This window comes from Callithrix jacchus, chromosome 20 (assembly GCF_049354715.1).
Source record: "Callithrix jacchus isolate 240 chromosome 20, calJac240_pri, whole genome shotgun sequence".
NCBI classification, from domain to species: Eukaryota; Metazoa; Chordata; class Mammalia; order Primates; family Cebidae; genus Callithrix; species Callithrix jacchus.
This window is the reverse complement of record NC_133521.1, coordinates 13,213,245-13,230,568: the sequence shown is the minus strand read 5'-3', so window position 1 is coordinate 13,230,568 and position 17,324 is coordinate 13,213,245.

Below are 17,324 nucleotides of genomic sequence, written 5' to 3'. Positions count from 1 at the left end.
ATAGAATCACGGCCTAGACAAGCAGAAAAGGGAGCCATGGCTTTGGCTACAGGAGGGGCTGTATGTTTTTGCAAATAGCCTCTAACTGAACATGCAGTTTATAAGGATATATTGCTAACATGCAGTTTATAAGGATATTTTGTCGTTCTTCCCCCTAAAGGATTTCACCACCGTAGACTTGAAGCTTTCAATTAAAACATGAGCAGCTTCAAGCTTTATATATTTTCATCTTATTAGCAGGATTCCTCTAGAATTCTCTTCCCTGTGCTTTCTCCTACTTTTAAAGCTGAGCATTAGAACTGGCCGGGATTGTTCTTCTCTGTGCCACCTGGGGCCCACTACTTTAGGGAAGCTGGGACCATTTGTAATGTCACGTGCTAGCCATGGTAATTTATAACAAATCTTCTCAAATCAATAAAAATATGGAAAGTATATCATTTTTAAAGAAAAGAGAGAGAGAGAGAGAAACACATGAGACATGCCCATTAAGGGCATAGCCGTTCTAATACCTGCATGTCTGCTTAGGTCTGCAATTAAAAACATTCTGATAATAAATCTCCTTGCAGTCTCTTTTAATGCTTTTAACTTTCCTGAAGGTTCAAATTGGTATCCCAAAAATGTGCCAGGACTTTCACAAGGTATTTTATAGACTCATAAATAAATACGGCAATTAATCTATGCTATATTTCTTTCATATTTGATGACAATTTATTATGGCATTCACCCACTCGGTGCACAAAAACTCTAATGCACTTAAAATCGGATTTCAAACCAAACATTTTATGGGAAAATATAGTATTGATCATCCATTTAAAGACATCATGAGGATAATTCATAACCTGCTGTAAAAAAAGATCTCATGAGGACCCTACAGATGAGTGGGGTGGTAGAACAGTCTATTCATAAAACCAGAGCTATTGGATCTGCTCCTCTTGTTTCTTAATCTATCTTTGAGTTTTCCAGCACTGATTACTTTTGCATGTTGCTGTTTTATTAAAAAAAAAAAAAAGAAACTCTTTCATGACATTTTTCATAGTGACAGAGGTTGTGGAATTTTACAATGAGTATTTTCTATTGCAATTTTCCGTTGAAATTCTGACTGCAGGGAGTTTCAGAGGCAATAGAAGATGTTTCTGTTATTTTGGAGTCAAAGCTATTATACGGTCATCACCATCCTTGTTTGCTATTGACAGATTGTTGTGGTTGAAAGCAATCTCACACCTGACAGACTGTGGTCCTAGAATACTATGAATGCTTGAATATCTTTTGTGCACGTACAGTATGAGGTAGTAGTAAGAAAGTACGAGAATATGAGGATGCACACAGACTACCTGACAAGAAAGACACATATCATTCATTCCACAGGCATTTTCTGGGTGTCTACTAAACGCCAAGCTTGGTTCTAGGAGGTGAGAATAGCACGGAATTAAAGCAGGTTCCTGCCCTCCAGCAGGCTACATCGCATGAGTCAACTCTTTCAGATCATCCTCGAATCACTTACCTAACACCATAATAATTTTGGAAAGGGGCTTAGTGTTGACGGAATACTCGAAAGGTCCTAACTGCAAGGTTTAGCACTTTTTAATTATGTATCATTTACCCTTCATTCATCCCTTTACCAAGCATTTACGGAGTGCTTGTTATTAAAGAACTCTGAGTTAGCATTTGGAGATTTAGCGTCAGCAAGACAATTAAAATCTTTGCGCCTGTGGACTTTGCAATTTAGCTATATTTTTACCTAAAAAGTGGATATTATTTGTTTCATTTTATAGAAGTTAAAGTCTAAGAGAGAGAGAAGCTTTTCCAGTGTAATAGAACTAGTATTGAAAATCTAGGCTTTGAGCTCAAGCTGCTGGCGTCCAGGTCTTCAGAAAATAACATATTTCAGATTAAGTGCTTAATTGCCAATATGATGTGATTTCAGAAAAATCATGACCTCACCTAACATGTAGTTGAACTGAGCTGCCATGTTCCTTTTATATCACATGGTTAGCTTCCTCTGCCCTTTCGTGCCTATGCAATACCAAATATCTGTATAGAAAATGAAAAAGTTGGGGCATCCAAAGAGACGTTACAGTCTTCTTGACACCAATGCCTTTGGACGCTCAGCTGATATTTTACACATTTGCCTTTATGCAGTGCACAGTTAACATCCAAATGGCTATGGAAATACATCTGTCATAAATACTGGATGATGGGACTGGAGGAGGGAGTAGAGCCAGGTTGGAATTTTGGAACATCAGCATCTCCGTTGCCTGAAATCTTCTCACATTACCTGTTACATGTATAACACTTTCAGAACTTGCTCTCTGCTACTCTCTGTGTCACTCTGGGGGTTTTATGGAGCAGGTTTTCTCACCCCTTTTCACAGATGAGCAACTGAAGTTCAGAAGGGTTAAGTCGCTGGCTCCGGTCACATAACTGATTAGCACAAGAGACAACCCAGCAACCTTTGGGTGTTTGGATTGCTGCCTGTCCTCTTACAGGCTTCAGCACCTTTCGCAACAAAGCATAAAGACCTTAAGAAAAGTCTGATATTGAAGTTCAACACAGACTTTGGGTGGCAGCCCAGCAGCATTTTCCATCTCTGGGAAGGGGGCACCTTGCCTCTCTCATTTTGGTTTGGAGCCTGGATTTCCCATCACAGTTTTAATGCCACACACACTTCTGCTTTCTGGTTGTTCAGGTTTGCTCCAACTCCAAGTCCAAAAGAGAAAGACAGTTTGCGGTGTTCATGACAATTACATAGGCACAGTGCTAAAGCTGAATGACATAAATTCACCAATGAGATCTTGGTGTGGATCTCTTTGCCTGCATTTCTGAAACCCTCTGGCCTGAAGTTGACATCTTTCAGAGGTTGGTAGCTAGGTTTCCTCCCAGGCTCTTGCTGCGCTGAGTCTGCAGAGATGGAGGCATTGGGAATCATGTCTATCTCGTGGCTGGGAGAAAATGGACTTGACAGAGACACCATGAAATACAGGAGTGGGATTAGACTGTCAGTGTAGGCCGGAGAACATAAACCATTTTCTATGTCACTGTTAGGCTCGAGGGCAGATGTAGAGCAGAGGGGAAACCTGCAACTATGATTATAAAATAGAAATTTATACATGTAAATAAAGGAAGGCCGGAGAGTGGATATTAACCACTAAAACTCTTTTTACGTTGTAAACACCACAGGGATATGAAAAAGTAGTGTGGGGATTAAGGGCATCTTTTTGCTTTGGGACTAATTTATGACTCTAGATTATGCAGTTAAAGGAGAAAGGAAAAATTGATACTTGGTTGTTTCTCGGTAAAAGTTAAATCTGAATTATGGGAGGGTCCTGCCCTTGGCTGTAAACATGCGAGGATAAAGAACAAGCCAGCCAAGGGTTGAAGGGAGCAAAGCCCTGGTCTGGGAGACAGAACTCTGAAATCTCACCTTGGCTCTGCCTCTGATTGCCTGGAAGGCTTTGGACAAGTCTCTTCCCCTCTGGAAGCCTCAGTTTACTCATTTGCAAAATGGACATGTTTAATTTGATGATCTACAAAGGCCCCTTGGGCTTAGATCTTTGTGAGAGTCGAACCACACTTTCTTTTCAACAACCATAAATTCCTTCTCCTAACTTTAAATTCTGTCTTTCCAGAAAGTCCTTTCTACCATTGATGGTGCATTAGAATCTTTGAAAAGCAAAAATACCTCACCTCACCCTCTGAGATTCTGAGTAAGCCTACAGTGGGACCCAGGAATCTGTTTTCAAGAAAAACATGAAATAAAAGTGGAACACGCACATGATGAAAAGTCAGTGACGTGTGGGAGAGGCGGCTGGTTGTCCACCTGATACCTGCTCCCTGCTTCTTCCTTGCTAGCAATACCTTGACGTTGTGCAGCATGGCCAAGTACAGTCACAGCCTCCTGCCCCTGGGTTTCAGGCATCTTCTGCTCAGGGGAGAGGAGCATGCCATGTGACCCAATTCTGCTCCATAAAACCTGGAGGAAATCTGGGTGGGAGATTCTGAAAAAGCACTTGTTTTCATAATAGAAGAGGACAGATGCAGTGGTGTCACCTCCTCCTTCTTTTGAATATGAACATGACAACTAAAGCATTCATTAGTTCAACAATGTTTATTGAGTGCTTACTCTGTACCTGGTAGGGTTTTAAGGTGCTGGGATATGGTTGAGAACAAAACAAAGTCTCCATCCTCACAGAGCTGACATTCTGGAGCAGAAGACAGGCAATAAACAAGGTACACGGGTAAAATATATGGATGCTGGATGAAGAAGAATCCCATGGAGAAAAAAATAAAACAAAGAAGGAGAGTTGCTATGACAGTGAGGCCAAGATAATTGCAGGGAAGTAGCCCTGATACCAAGGAGCCAATAAACCACTACTTTAGGACTTCTAGTTATGTAAGACAAATAAACTGGTTTTGTTTAGGTCTCTGTTAATTTGGTTTTCTGTTACTTACAGCTAAATGAATTCCTGAGACGGTGTGTAGGAGGGTGCAAAGAGACAAATAAGTCATCTGATTATTTCATCCCCACTCCCCAGAGGCATGGACTTCCAATGGTTTTTTGGCTTCCTTCCAGAGTTTTCTATGTTAATAACATAAATATAAGCTATACATAGGAGATCTTGCTCTCTCTCCCCACCCTCTCTTTTTCTCTCTCTCTTTCTAACACACACACACACACACACACACACACACACACACAAGCACACACACACATGTAATGGCAGCTTGCTGCCTGATGGAGCCTGATGGAGGCAGCTAATATGGTATAGCATAGTATATGGGCAGCCTGATTAGTGGCTCCACCACTTACTAGCTATGTTATCTTGAAGAAGTTGCTTAACCTCTGTGTTTCAATTTCCTCAGTAAAAGGGGATGATAAGCCTGACACACAAGTTTCTTCTGATGATTTAATAACTTGTTCTGTAGAATACATAGAACTGTCCCCTGGTACACTGAAACCACTCAGAGATGTTAGCTATTTTCTATACAGTGAGTGTCATTCTACTGCTTTTCCTTTTCACTTAAGAATCTTATTTGTTAAACTAGAAGATCTAGAAGGAATGGATAACTTCCTGGACATATACATCCTCCCAAGACTGAACCAGAAAGAAGCTGAATCCTGGAATAGATTAATAATGAATTCTGAAATTGAGGCAGTAATAAATAGCCTACCAACCAAAAAAAAAAAAAAAAAAGTCCAGGATCAGACTGACAGATTTATAGTTGAATTCTACCAGAGGTACAAAGAGGAGCTGCAAACAATTGAAAAGGAAGAACTCCTTTCTTACTCATTTTATGAGGCTAGCATCATCCTGATACCAACACCCGGCAGCAATACAGCAACAACAACAAAAATTCACACCAATATTCTTGATGAACATCGATGCAAACACTCTCAATAAAATATGGGCAAACCGAATCCAGCAGCACATCGAAAAGCTTATTCACCACAATCAAGCCAACTTCATCCCTGGGATGCAAGTCTCGTTCAACATATGCAAATAAATAAATGTAAATCCATCACATAAACAGAACTAAAGATAAAAATCACGTGATTATCTCAATAGATGCAGAAAAGGCCTTCGATAAAATTCAACATCCCTCCATGTTAAAAACTTTCAATAAACTAGGTAGTGAATGAACATACCTCAAAATGATAAGAGCCATTTATGACAAACTCATACCAAATATCATACTGAATGGGCAAAAGCTGGAAGCATTCCCCTTGAAAACTGACACAAGACAAGGATGCCCTCTCTCACCACTCCTCGTCAATACAATATTGGAAGTTCTGGCTAGGGGTACCAGGCAAGAGAAAGAGATAAAGGTATTCAGATGGTAAAAGAGGAAGTCAAATTGTCTTAGTTTGCAGATGACATAATCTTATACCTAGAAAACCCCATTGTTTCAGTCAAAACATTTCTTAAGCTGATAAGCAACTTCAGCAAAATCTTAGGATGCAAAATCAATGTGCAAAAATTACAAGCATTTCTATACACCAGCAACAGACAAGCAGAGAATCAAATCATGAATGAACGCCCATTCACAATTACTACAAAGAGAATAAAATACCTGGGAAAACAGCTAAGAAGAGGACAGAAGAACCTCTTCAAGGAGAACTATAAATAACTGCTTGGAAATCAGAGAGGACACAAACAAATGGAAAAACATTCCTTGCTCGTGGATAGGAAGAATCAATATAATGAAAATGGCCATACTGTCCAAAGTAATTTACAGATTCAATGCTATTCCCATTAAACTACCATTGACATTTTCAGAATTAGAAAAAACTACTTTAAAATTCATGTGGAACTGAAAAAGATCCCATATAACCAAGACCATCCTAAGCAAAAAAAAAAAAAAACAAAGCTGGAGGCATCACACTAACTGACTTCAAATTATACTTCAAGGCTACAGTGACCAAAACAGCATGATACTGGTACAAAAACAGACACACAACCAATGGAACAGAATAGATAACTCAGAAATAAGACCACGCATCGATAACCATCTGATCTTTGACAAACCTGACAGAAACAAGCAATGGGGAAAGGATTCCTTATTTAATAAATGGCTCTTGGAGAACCGGCTAGCCACATGCAGAACACTGAAACTGAACCCCTTCCTTACACCTTATACAAAAATTAACTCAAGATGGATTAAAGACTTAAATGAAAACCTGAAACTATAAAAATCCTAGAAGAAAATTTAGGCAATACCATTCAGGACATAGGCATGGGCAAAGAGTTCATAACAAAAGCATTAAAAGCAATTGCAACAAAAGCAAAAATTCACAAGTGGAATCTAATTAAACCAAAGAGTTTCTGTACAGCAAAAGAAAGTGTCATCAGAGTGAACAGACAACCAACAGAATGGGAGAAACTTTTTGAAATCTATCCATCTAACAAAGGTCTAATATCCAGAGTCCACGAGAAACTTAAATTTACAAGAAAAAAATAAACCCCATTAAAAAGTGGGAAAAGGATATGAACAGACGCTTCTCAAAAGAAGACGTTTATGTGGCCAGCAAACATAAATAAAGCTCCACATTACTGATCATTACAGAAATGCAAATTAAAACCACAATGAGATACCATCTCATGCCAGTCAGAGTGACAATTATTAAAAAACCAAGAAACAACAGATGCTCATGAAGTTGTGGAGAGATAGGCACACTTTTACACTGTTGGTGGGAATGCAAATTAGTTCCACCATTGTGGAAGATAGTGTGGTGATTCCTCAAAGACATAGACCCAGAAATACCATTTGACCCAGCAATCCCATTATTGAGTATATACCCAAAGGAATATCAATCATTCCATTTTATAGATATATGCATGCACATGTATGTTCATTGCAGCAAAGACATGGAATCAACCCAAATGTCCATCAGTGATAGACTGGATAAAGAAAATGTGATGCGTATATGCCATGGAACACTATGCAGCCATAAAAAGGAAAGAGATTATGTCATTTGCAGAGACATGATGGAGCTGGAAGTGATTATCCTCAGCAAACTAATGCAGGCACAGAAAACCAAACACTTCATGTTCTCACTTATAAGTGGGAGAGGAAAAATGTGAACACGTGGACACAGTGAGGGGAACAACACACACTGGGGCCTGTGAAGGAGTGATGAAGGGGGAGGGAGAGCATCAGGAAAAATAGCTAATGCATGCTGGGATTAATACTTAGGTGATGGGTTGATAGGTGCAGCAAACCACCAAGGCACACGTTTACCTACGTAACAAACCTGCACATTATGCACATGTACCCTGGAACTTAAAATAAAATAAAATGAATTAGAATCTATTTGTTCATCTTTCCAACATGCACAGAATTATCCCTCTTTTGACACCTGGGTAGTATTACTTAATTATGGAGGAGAGAGTGTTTTTTCTCTTAATGAGCATGGGATATTTTCATGGGCATTCTTGATGGATGACCATGACCAAATCCGATTTGTGCCCATGCAGAAGCTAGCCAAAAGCAAAAAAAGAGAATCTGTTGAGATTGGCCTTTTTTCTTCTTTGTTATTTTTCATTTTACATACTTTTCTGTCTTGCACTCTCTCCCACCCTACCCTGTACACTTTTCCCTTTAGTTATATGCAGGACCAAACTTGCTCACAGGGCAGCATTTATGATATGCCCTCCTTCAATTTAATAACTAATATTATTTCTAGTAACTTATTCCATGAGGGCATATCTCCCGCTTAAGAATGGACTAAAAAAAAGTGCAGATGAATCCAGAAGTCCTTTTTGTACAGAGGCATATGATAGCTACTTCGCAACATTAATCCTGTGAATAAAGAGACGTTTAAATAACAACTGGTCCACTGGGAGACAAAGAATAAATAAATCAGAAAATAATAATAATACGACATGTTAAGTGTGTAATGGGCAATAAAAGTAACTAATCTTAACTAATCTTGCCTTGTAGATGTGTGCAACTGATCAAGAAATAATCTGGCTGAAACAGACGAGTTGGGTTTTTAATCAGAGAAGAAAAGAAGCATTCCAGGTAGTAGCAAGAATGGCATACACAAAGCCATAGAGTGAGCTATTCAGAAATCTAACAGTAGGGTAGATGGGAGTGAATGAATGGAAGGGAGCCAGAGAAGGTGGTTAGGGTGCATTGGGAAGGATGTAGAGTCTCTCTGAATCATTCATCAGCAGCAGCTCTGGGCTCTAGCAGAGTGTCACATATAAGTGCTGATGAGATGCAGCATCTTCTGGAATTCCTTGCCCAGGCATACACTATAGTCTTCCCTGTCCAACGCCCTGCTCTACAATTCTGTGGGGACTCCAAAAGAAAGCAGGTACAGCTGATGATCTTTGGGGAGGAATACACAAAAGTAGGTCATGGGCAGTGAGGAGCTGAAAATGATGTGTGTCTGTATTGAGGGTGGGTGGATTCACATAGGCAGTAGTCAAGATTCTTTCGGTTGCAACAACTAATAGACCCTAATTGTACCTAAGTGAAATGAAAAAGCTGCATTTCAAGGGCAGGGGGATGAAAGGGTAAGTTAAGACACCCCACTTTGGGAAGCCAGATGCAGAGATCTCAGCAAAAGGCTTGGGACTTTCTCTCCTGGGGGCTGCCATGAAGAAATCTTGAGTTCCAACAGGAATGTCCTTTGGAATAAGTGTCATATTCCTAAAAGAGAGAATCTGATGGGTCCGTTTGTTGGTCCAGTGTTTTTATGGCTGAACCAATCAACCGTGGCCACAGAACAGTGAGGGTGTGACCCAAACTTGGGCCCTGAAGGTTGAGGTGATCTTCTGTGAGCTCAGCAGCAGCCACCCACCCCCAATCCAAAATGGCAGGTGATTTATTAATTTTGGAAAGTGTCAATAATGGCACTCTCCAGGAATGAAGCAAAGCTGTCCTCCATTCAAAACTTGGCATGGGACAGTTAGATCTACCCTTGCTGGATCCAGGCCTTAAGAAAGTTGAACTTTATAATTTACAAAGGCAACAGGGAGCCAACAAATCCATTCAGTGCACATGAAATATTTCAAGTGAGGCACCAGGGAACTGGAGCAGGTCTTAGAGAAGATGGATTTACATCTGGCAATAAAATCCCAACTCCAGTAACCTTTGCACTTAGGTCTGGATTTTGTCTGAATATTAAAGCTTTTATAAGTGTTTAAGAGCATGAACTCTGTAGGGGTAGAATGTCTCTTGCCTTCTCTCTAAAGGGATTAGGCTGCCAGGACAAGGTTGGGGGGGGCCTACTACCTTTCATTCACCTGGCACTGGGACTCTTTATTTTGAATGCGCTTGACCTCTACCCAAAGATGGACTTGGTTTCATTGCCTCTCTGGTGATGTCTTTGACCTTGCTGAGCTCCAGTGTCCTCACTTGTGTTTTGGAGGTGTCCCTACTAACCTCATAGAATTGTGGTGAACACTAAATCCATAACATATTTGGAATCATTTTGTAAAATAACAAAAGTGAGTAGTACAATTATTTTCTGATCTTCTGATCTTGCTGTAGTTTAGTTTTTGAGGTAGAAAACTCTTGCTTTTGGTCTTCGCTCTGGCTTGGGGAAATCACTTCATCTCTCTGAACCTGTTTCCTCATCTATAAAATGGGACAATAGTGCCTATCTCATGGTATTATTGTGAGGGCTAAACAGTAATGCGTAGGTGGCCTTGTAAGGGTCTGAGCACAGGGTCAACACATATCACGTGCCAACGCTTGCCATGTCCTAAGGAAGTATTCAAACTGTCAAACCTAACATTCATGGTGGATGCAAGTGTCTCCAGGGATTAAGAGGCTTTTGGAGTCTCTATTTGTGTAGATAGTCCTAGTGTTCATCTACATACACTTCTTTTCATCCTGGGCATGCTGGAAACAATACTTCCAAGCCTCCTTGAAGTTGGAAAAGCCATGTTACTAGTTTGAGACACAGAAATATGAGCAACGTTGAGTCACTTCTAACCTGAGGTGGCAGGAAGTCTCCATGTGAGATGCTCATTACTCTCTTCCTCTGCCTCTGCAAATGTGCAGACTTTGTATTGGCATAGGCGGAGCTACTAGATCTCTAAGTCACTGACTGGAGGAGAGTTGGTCTTGAGAGTCTCAGACTTGCAGCAAACTTGGCATAAATTAAGCCACTGATACTTGAGAGATATTTGTTATTGCAGCTTATCCTAGCCTACTCAGACTAATACATGATTCTATTGCTTATTACCTATGTGATCTTGGGCAAATAACTTCTTTGAGGTTTATTTTGCTCATTTGTAAAATGGGATAAAAAACAGCAATAATTCATAAGACTGTTAATGAGTTGATGCATGCAAAATGCTTAGCACGGCGTTTGGCAGGTGAAATATGTTTCACAGACAGTGGCAGATATTACAAAAATAATGTTAGTGGTGTGATGGTGATGATGATGGTGTTGATGATGCTTTAAAAACTAGATATGATTACTGATTTAAATCTTTTCATTTAAATAGAAGAACCCAGGCAGTCTCCAGCTCTGGGGTAGGTGAGAATCTCCTCTAGCACATGTTGGTACATGGTTTATTGTATCATGTGGTATCAATTAAGTGCCAATATCCATGGGTGTCTATAAAACTTCCTAGTCTATATATAAAAAGATAAATACAATAAAATTGGCTTCATTTGAAAAGATATTAACCAAAAAGTTTAGTCATAAATCCACACTTCTCTTCTTAGAGCTATCAACTTCTTTTTTTACTTAACAAGAATGTTGTCAGGTATCATGCTGAGCTCTATCCCTGAAGGGAAAATAAAAACTAGCCTGTGCCCTCAATAAGCTCAGAGTCCATAGGATGTTTATAATAATTATCATCAGATTCTTTATACCTTCACCCCCACCTGCCCCGCTATCAGATTGTACACAATGTAATTCTATAGAAAGGACTTGTGCTTTGTGGAAAGGGGGATTTGAGTCTGAATTCCAGCTCTGCAACTTTCTAGCTGTGTCTTTGGGTAAAATTATTGACTTTTGTTAGCCTTAGTTTTCTGATCTATAAAAAAGATACAATAATTGCTATCACATTATGCAAAATAATTACACTATATATAACATATTTGGGGCAGAGCTTAGCATTTAATAAGTGTTCAATAAATACTAATAGTTCTTAAATTTCTTGAGGGCAGAGATTCTACATTATTTTGTATTTCTAATGCTTGGATCATAGAAAGTATCCCATCTACTTATGAACTAGCAGGCAGAGAAAAGTATATTCCATACAAAAGCACTTTTAAAGGAAAGTAATTCTGATGGTATTTGAGGCATTTGTATATTTTGAATCCACTTTCGGTTTGTGTAGAGCTTTAATTGAACTTAGTTAATTTATTTTTAATTAAAAACAATGGACATCTGTCATAGAAGTACGCCCTTCTTGCCATAGAATTGTGCTGCTTATATTTTTCAATTCTTAGAAAATTATTATCACTGGATGGGTGAGGCCCCTTCTTGACAACTTATTTCAATTGTTTTACATGATTTCCATTCCCATTCCCCTTCCCATGATATGGATAGGGTGTCATATGTAAAACATGTAATGTGGTCTTACATATGTGTTTTTAATTTACATAAACTGGTCTGTTCTAAGAATTTTGCTCTGTTTACTAATTATCTCGTAAAACATTCTATTTTTGTGACCTGTCCACACTTCTCTGTGTACGCATAGTTCATTGTTCCTCATTATTGTATAATAGTCCATGTAGTCACTTTTTATTAACCAGAAAATTGGATTTTCTGGAATATTTCTGTTTTCCAGCCAAAGTTACTATACAAAAAATGTTGTCTTTATTTAGTACTGGGTAAATCAGTCATTAAATTATTGCCTGATGATGCCACTATAGCAATGGCAATGGCACATGCCCAGTTGGCCACATGGAGAATTACAGAAGGAAAGAACTCAAAGCACGTTCTTTGATTTCATGCCTCTCTGTTGTGTGTATGCGGGCAATGCACATATGTGCTTTTGACTATAGTGTACTTTCCCGTGTTTTAAATAAATATTCCAATTTACATAACTGAAGTGAATTTTCATGGTGCATGAAAGTATAAACTCTGGGCTATGATGTCAGTTCAATTCATACCCTACAGTCTAAACAGTCTTGAATTTAGGGGCAGTGATCTATATTCAAGTTTGAGAATTGCCGCTTGCTGACTGAGTGATTTGAGTTAAGCCATTCAACCTCTCCCATAAAGTGGAGAAAAATAAATACAGGAATGTCATGAGGCTGAGATGACATAACAATTAGACAGGTTAGAGAATTGTAGCATTGCATCATATATTTTGTTTGTTTCAAGTATGGAGTTTTAAAACTGGATATAGTTAGCAAGTATTCAAGTATCTACTCTGATATTGCCCTTTCCTATTTTGTGCCTATGAATGACATTGATGATTGAGCCAGACACGACCTCAGGATTATTTCCAATTTAGCACTCAAGGAAGTTATTACCAACTGACTAGAACTGGCTTGCACTTAAATTTTCAAATTTGTCATTTCTGATTTAAGCACTGTGTTAGGCCCATTGAGGAATAGCAGAGATTAACATGTTCTCAGGTCTGTCCTCAGAAAATTTGAAGTCATGAGTGTCATATAGACACAATGAACTCTGACACAGAGTGAAGAATCAGCTTATGATAAAGCATCAAAGAACCACAGAAAAACAGAGAATTGGGAGATTGATTCCATGGGCTGGCATCATTGAAAGCTTCTTGGAGCTGATGACATTTCAGCTAGATCTTCAAAGTCAGAGACAAGTTGGGAGGTACACATGCAAGGAAAACATTCCATGTGGGAGGAAAGAGTACAGCCAAGTTTAAAATGTGAGAAATACATTTGTGGAGAGTAGCTCAATCTGACTTCAGTCCAGGTGGTGTACAGTAAGATTAGCAAGCTATACTGAACATTATAAGAAGTTTAGAATATCTTCTTCTGCTGCAGCTATATTAGTACCATTCCTCATACTAACTGATATTTATTGAGCATTTATGCTGTTCCAAGAACTATGCTAAGCACTTTAGATACCTGATCTCATTTGATACTCACAAAACTCTTATGTAGTAGTGTATCAATCAGCTTGTGTAGCAAGCTAGTCCAAAACTTAGTGGCTTAAAAGAACAATCATTTATTATTTATCATGGGTATAGAGAGGTTTGGCAGATCTAGACCAAGTTTGGCTGATCTCAGGCTCACTTATACATCTGGATTCAGCTGATTGATCAGCTTAGGCCTGGCTGGTCTTAGGTGGCTTCAGCTGGGCTGTTGACTGTTTTCACATTCACCAGGCTAGCTTGGGCTGGTCCACATCCCAGTGGCAGAATTCTGAAACACAGGAAACATGCAAAGCCTCTAGGGGTCTAGGCTTAGAATTGACACACAGTCAACTCTGCTGGGTTCTGTTTGTTTCACATGGCCAGTCAAGATTCAAGGAGTGGGGCAATAAGCTCCACCTCTTGATGGAACCTGCTGCAAAATCACAATCACATTGAAATCAACGTATCAGAAGTAGTATACTACTATGAACATCTCTGTATTTTAGATGAAGAAACTCTGACTAGGAGGTTGGGTGTCTTGCCCAAGTAAACGTAACTGGAAAGTGAAGAACCAGGACTTGCACCTGGCTTGGGAGGCGGTGGGAGCCAATTAAGAACTCGAGCATAAGAGTGACACTATTGGGGCCGGGCGCGGTGGCTCACGCCTATAATCCCAGCACTTTGGGAGGCCGAGGCGGGTGGATCATGAGGTCAAGAGATCGAGACCATCCTGGTCAACATGGTGAAACCCCATCTCTACTAAAAATACAAAAAATTAGCTGGGCATGGTGGCGCGTGCCTGTAATCCCAGCTACTCGGGAGGCTGAGGCAGGAGAATTGCCTGAACCCAGGAGGCAGAGGTTGCGGTGAGCCGAGATCGTGCCATTGCGCTCCAGTCTGAGTAACAAGAGCAAAACTCCGTCTCAAAAAAAAAAAAAAAAAAAAAAGTGACACTTTCAGGAGAGAAAGAAGTGAGGGATATTTCTATGGCTAAGTGATGGACCCACAGAGAATGCAAATCTTGATCATTCCAGTAGCAGCTCACTCTATTTTTGATGCAAGTGTACTATAGGTCTTGGGTCTTTGCATTCTCTTTGTGGAGCTCTATGGTTATCCTGTCAGCTTTTGAAAGACATCCTTCCTGGAACTGCCTTTGCTCCAGGCCCTCAGTCATCTGTGTGTTTTAGAAAATCAAGCATCAGTCCTTCAGTGCTTCTTTCCCAGCATGTCTTGTGAGTTGTAGGCATCCCCAAGCTGAAGGGACATGTCAATCCAAAGACCCATGCATTCCTGCATTCACCCCAGAATTTCTGCATTCACCCCAGCATTCCTGCATGGCAACTGCCATTTGCTGAGTGCTCTGGAGACTGCAGACAATTAATGTGGACCTTGCATCCCCAGAGGCTTCACCTGCCATCAGCAGGAGATCTAGGCATGCGAACATGGGACCCCTCCTGGACCCAGAAGCAATCATATCCAAACTTAAACAGACTTGGGGGGCAGAGCTCCACCTCCACTGAGTCTGGTGACTGGAGGTAAAAAAGGGACACAGTGGCTTGATTTTCTCCAAGGTCAAGGGCAAGGAGATTTTTGTAAGACAAGGTATTTACAGGTCACAAATTCAGAACCACAGTTACCATTACTATAGATTAAAGGTAGCCACTTTCTCAGGAGAGCCTACTATAGCTTAGTAGAAGGTTAGGAACCCATACTTTGAAGAAAGAAGAACTCAGGGCTGGCTCTGTACTGTGCTATAGAGCAGATGTTTGTCCCCAAAACCTCATGTTGAAATCTGAACTCCAATGTTGAACATGGGGCCTGGTGGGAGCTGTTTAGCTCATGGGAGCAGATCCCTCCTACCTGCCTTTTTGCCGTCTCATGGTAATGAGTGAGTTCTCACTTCATTAGTTCCCCTAAGATCTGACTGTTAAAAAAAGCCTGGCATCTCCCCACACCTCTTGCTTCCTCTCTGGCCATAGGATTTCCACACACACTGTCTCACCTTTGCTTTCTGCAGGAGTGGAAGCAGCCTAAAGTCCTCCCCAGAAGCAGATGCTAACACTGTGCTTCCTGTACAGCCTTCGGAACCATGAGCCAAATAAACCTCTTTTCTTTATACATTACCCAGTCTCAGGAATTCCTTTTTAGTAACACAAACAGAATAAGACACACCCTATTTCCTCTCTGTGTGGCACATTGGACAAATGACTCAACCTTTCTGGGCTGCAGTTTCCTCTTCACGACATGAAGAAAATAACACGTATTTTTGTGGGTTGTCATCACAATTGAGTGAGCTAGTTTACAGAAGCCCTCCTGATAGCTACTCAAGATGGGGCTGTATCATTGGAAGAGGGAATCCTAAACCTTGCAAAGCTGCTCAAGGAAAAGTCAACTTCAGGCAAAGAACCTGACCATCTTTGCTCCAAGCCCTGATATTTGATAATTAATAGCTCTGGCCCCTGATGCTGTGTCCTGCTTGGGGAAACTCACTGTATCTGTGGTTCTCAAAACCGGTTACACATTAGAATCACTTTGGGAGCTTTAAAATATCTCAAAGTCCAGGTTGATCCCTAGACTCATTAAATCAGAGGTGGTCTGGGGGTGAGTGTGTGTGGGGGGGGACCAGAAATTAGTATTTTGTAAAGCTTCCCAACAGGGTTGGGGCTAGGACCAGGTAAAGGAACTGCCTAGTTTGTAAAATTTAGGAGGGACTCACTCTCACAGGGCAACCCTGTGCTTGCATGTCTCTGAGAATGAGTGCTTCCTTAAATGCTGTGTCTTAGATACTTCACTAGCTCACCCTTGTCCTGGCTCTGCTCCGGAAGTGATTCCCATGGCTACTAAGTTTTAGCAATCATTAAAATGATGAACTTACATAAGGTATTCCTGGATCACAAAAGTGGCCCGCCTTTGGTCTACCTTCCTCTTCTGCTTTCCTTTACTCCCTTCTACCTGTCTATTCTTCCCTGAAAAATGGCATAAACTATTTTGCCCCAAACATCCAAATTATCCCGGTGTTCAGCAACTAAAGCATTCTTTAGTTAAAAGGACTCACTCTCTTAGGTGCATATTTTTTGTAAATATTTTTTATTGACCTTTCTTAGGGAGATTCCCTATACTCCGGTGACATACCAAGATTTCCCTTTGAAGAAGAGTGGGTTTTCTACAAGAAAGATCTGCTTAATTTATTTTTTAAAAACTTTCTGTCTCATAGCACCTGATGGCTATGTTTATTATGTTACATCGCAGTGGGCTGTCCCTGGGCAAATAGGGATCACACTTGTGATCATTGTGCAGTACTAAAGGACCTGAGGCATACTCGGCACTTTCAAAAACAAGCGAATGAATGAATGGCCCTGCATTTAGACTCCACTGGAGCCTCCCCCTTTAGATCTGGGGATCCAGTTCCACTGACACTCTCTCTTGGAGCAGCTCAAAGGCAGGAACTGACTGTCTGTCAACAGCACATTCTGCATACAGTAGGCGTGGAGGAAACATTTATTACAAGGAGGCAAAGCACCCAGTGCCCCTGTAACTCACACCCTCGCTCTCAGCCCGGGCAAAGCCTCGAGAAGTCTCCAGAAGAGGTACTGACAATAACTCATCAGTCCAAGGTGAGAAAAGACTAGTTCTTGAAACTGGAGTCTGCACCCATTAGGAGGGATGAGACTGTAGCTTGAGGGTGGGACAGTCACGTGGGGAAGGTGGAGGGCTCCCCCTTCCAACAGGGTTGGCAGGGAGGAGAGGAGGCAGGCCTTTTCTTTCCTCTCCAGTTGGCCACTAGGGCCTGGG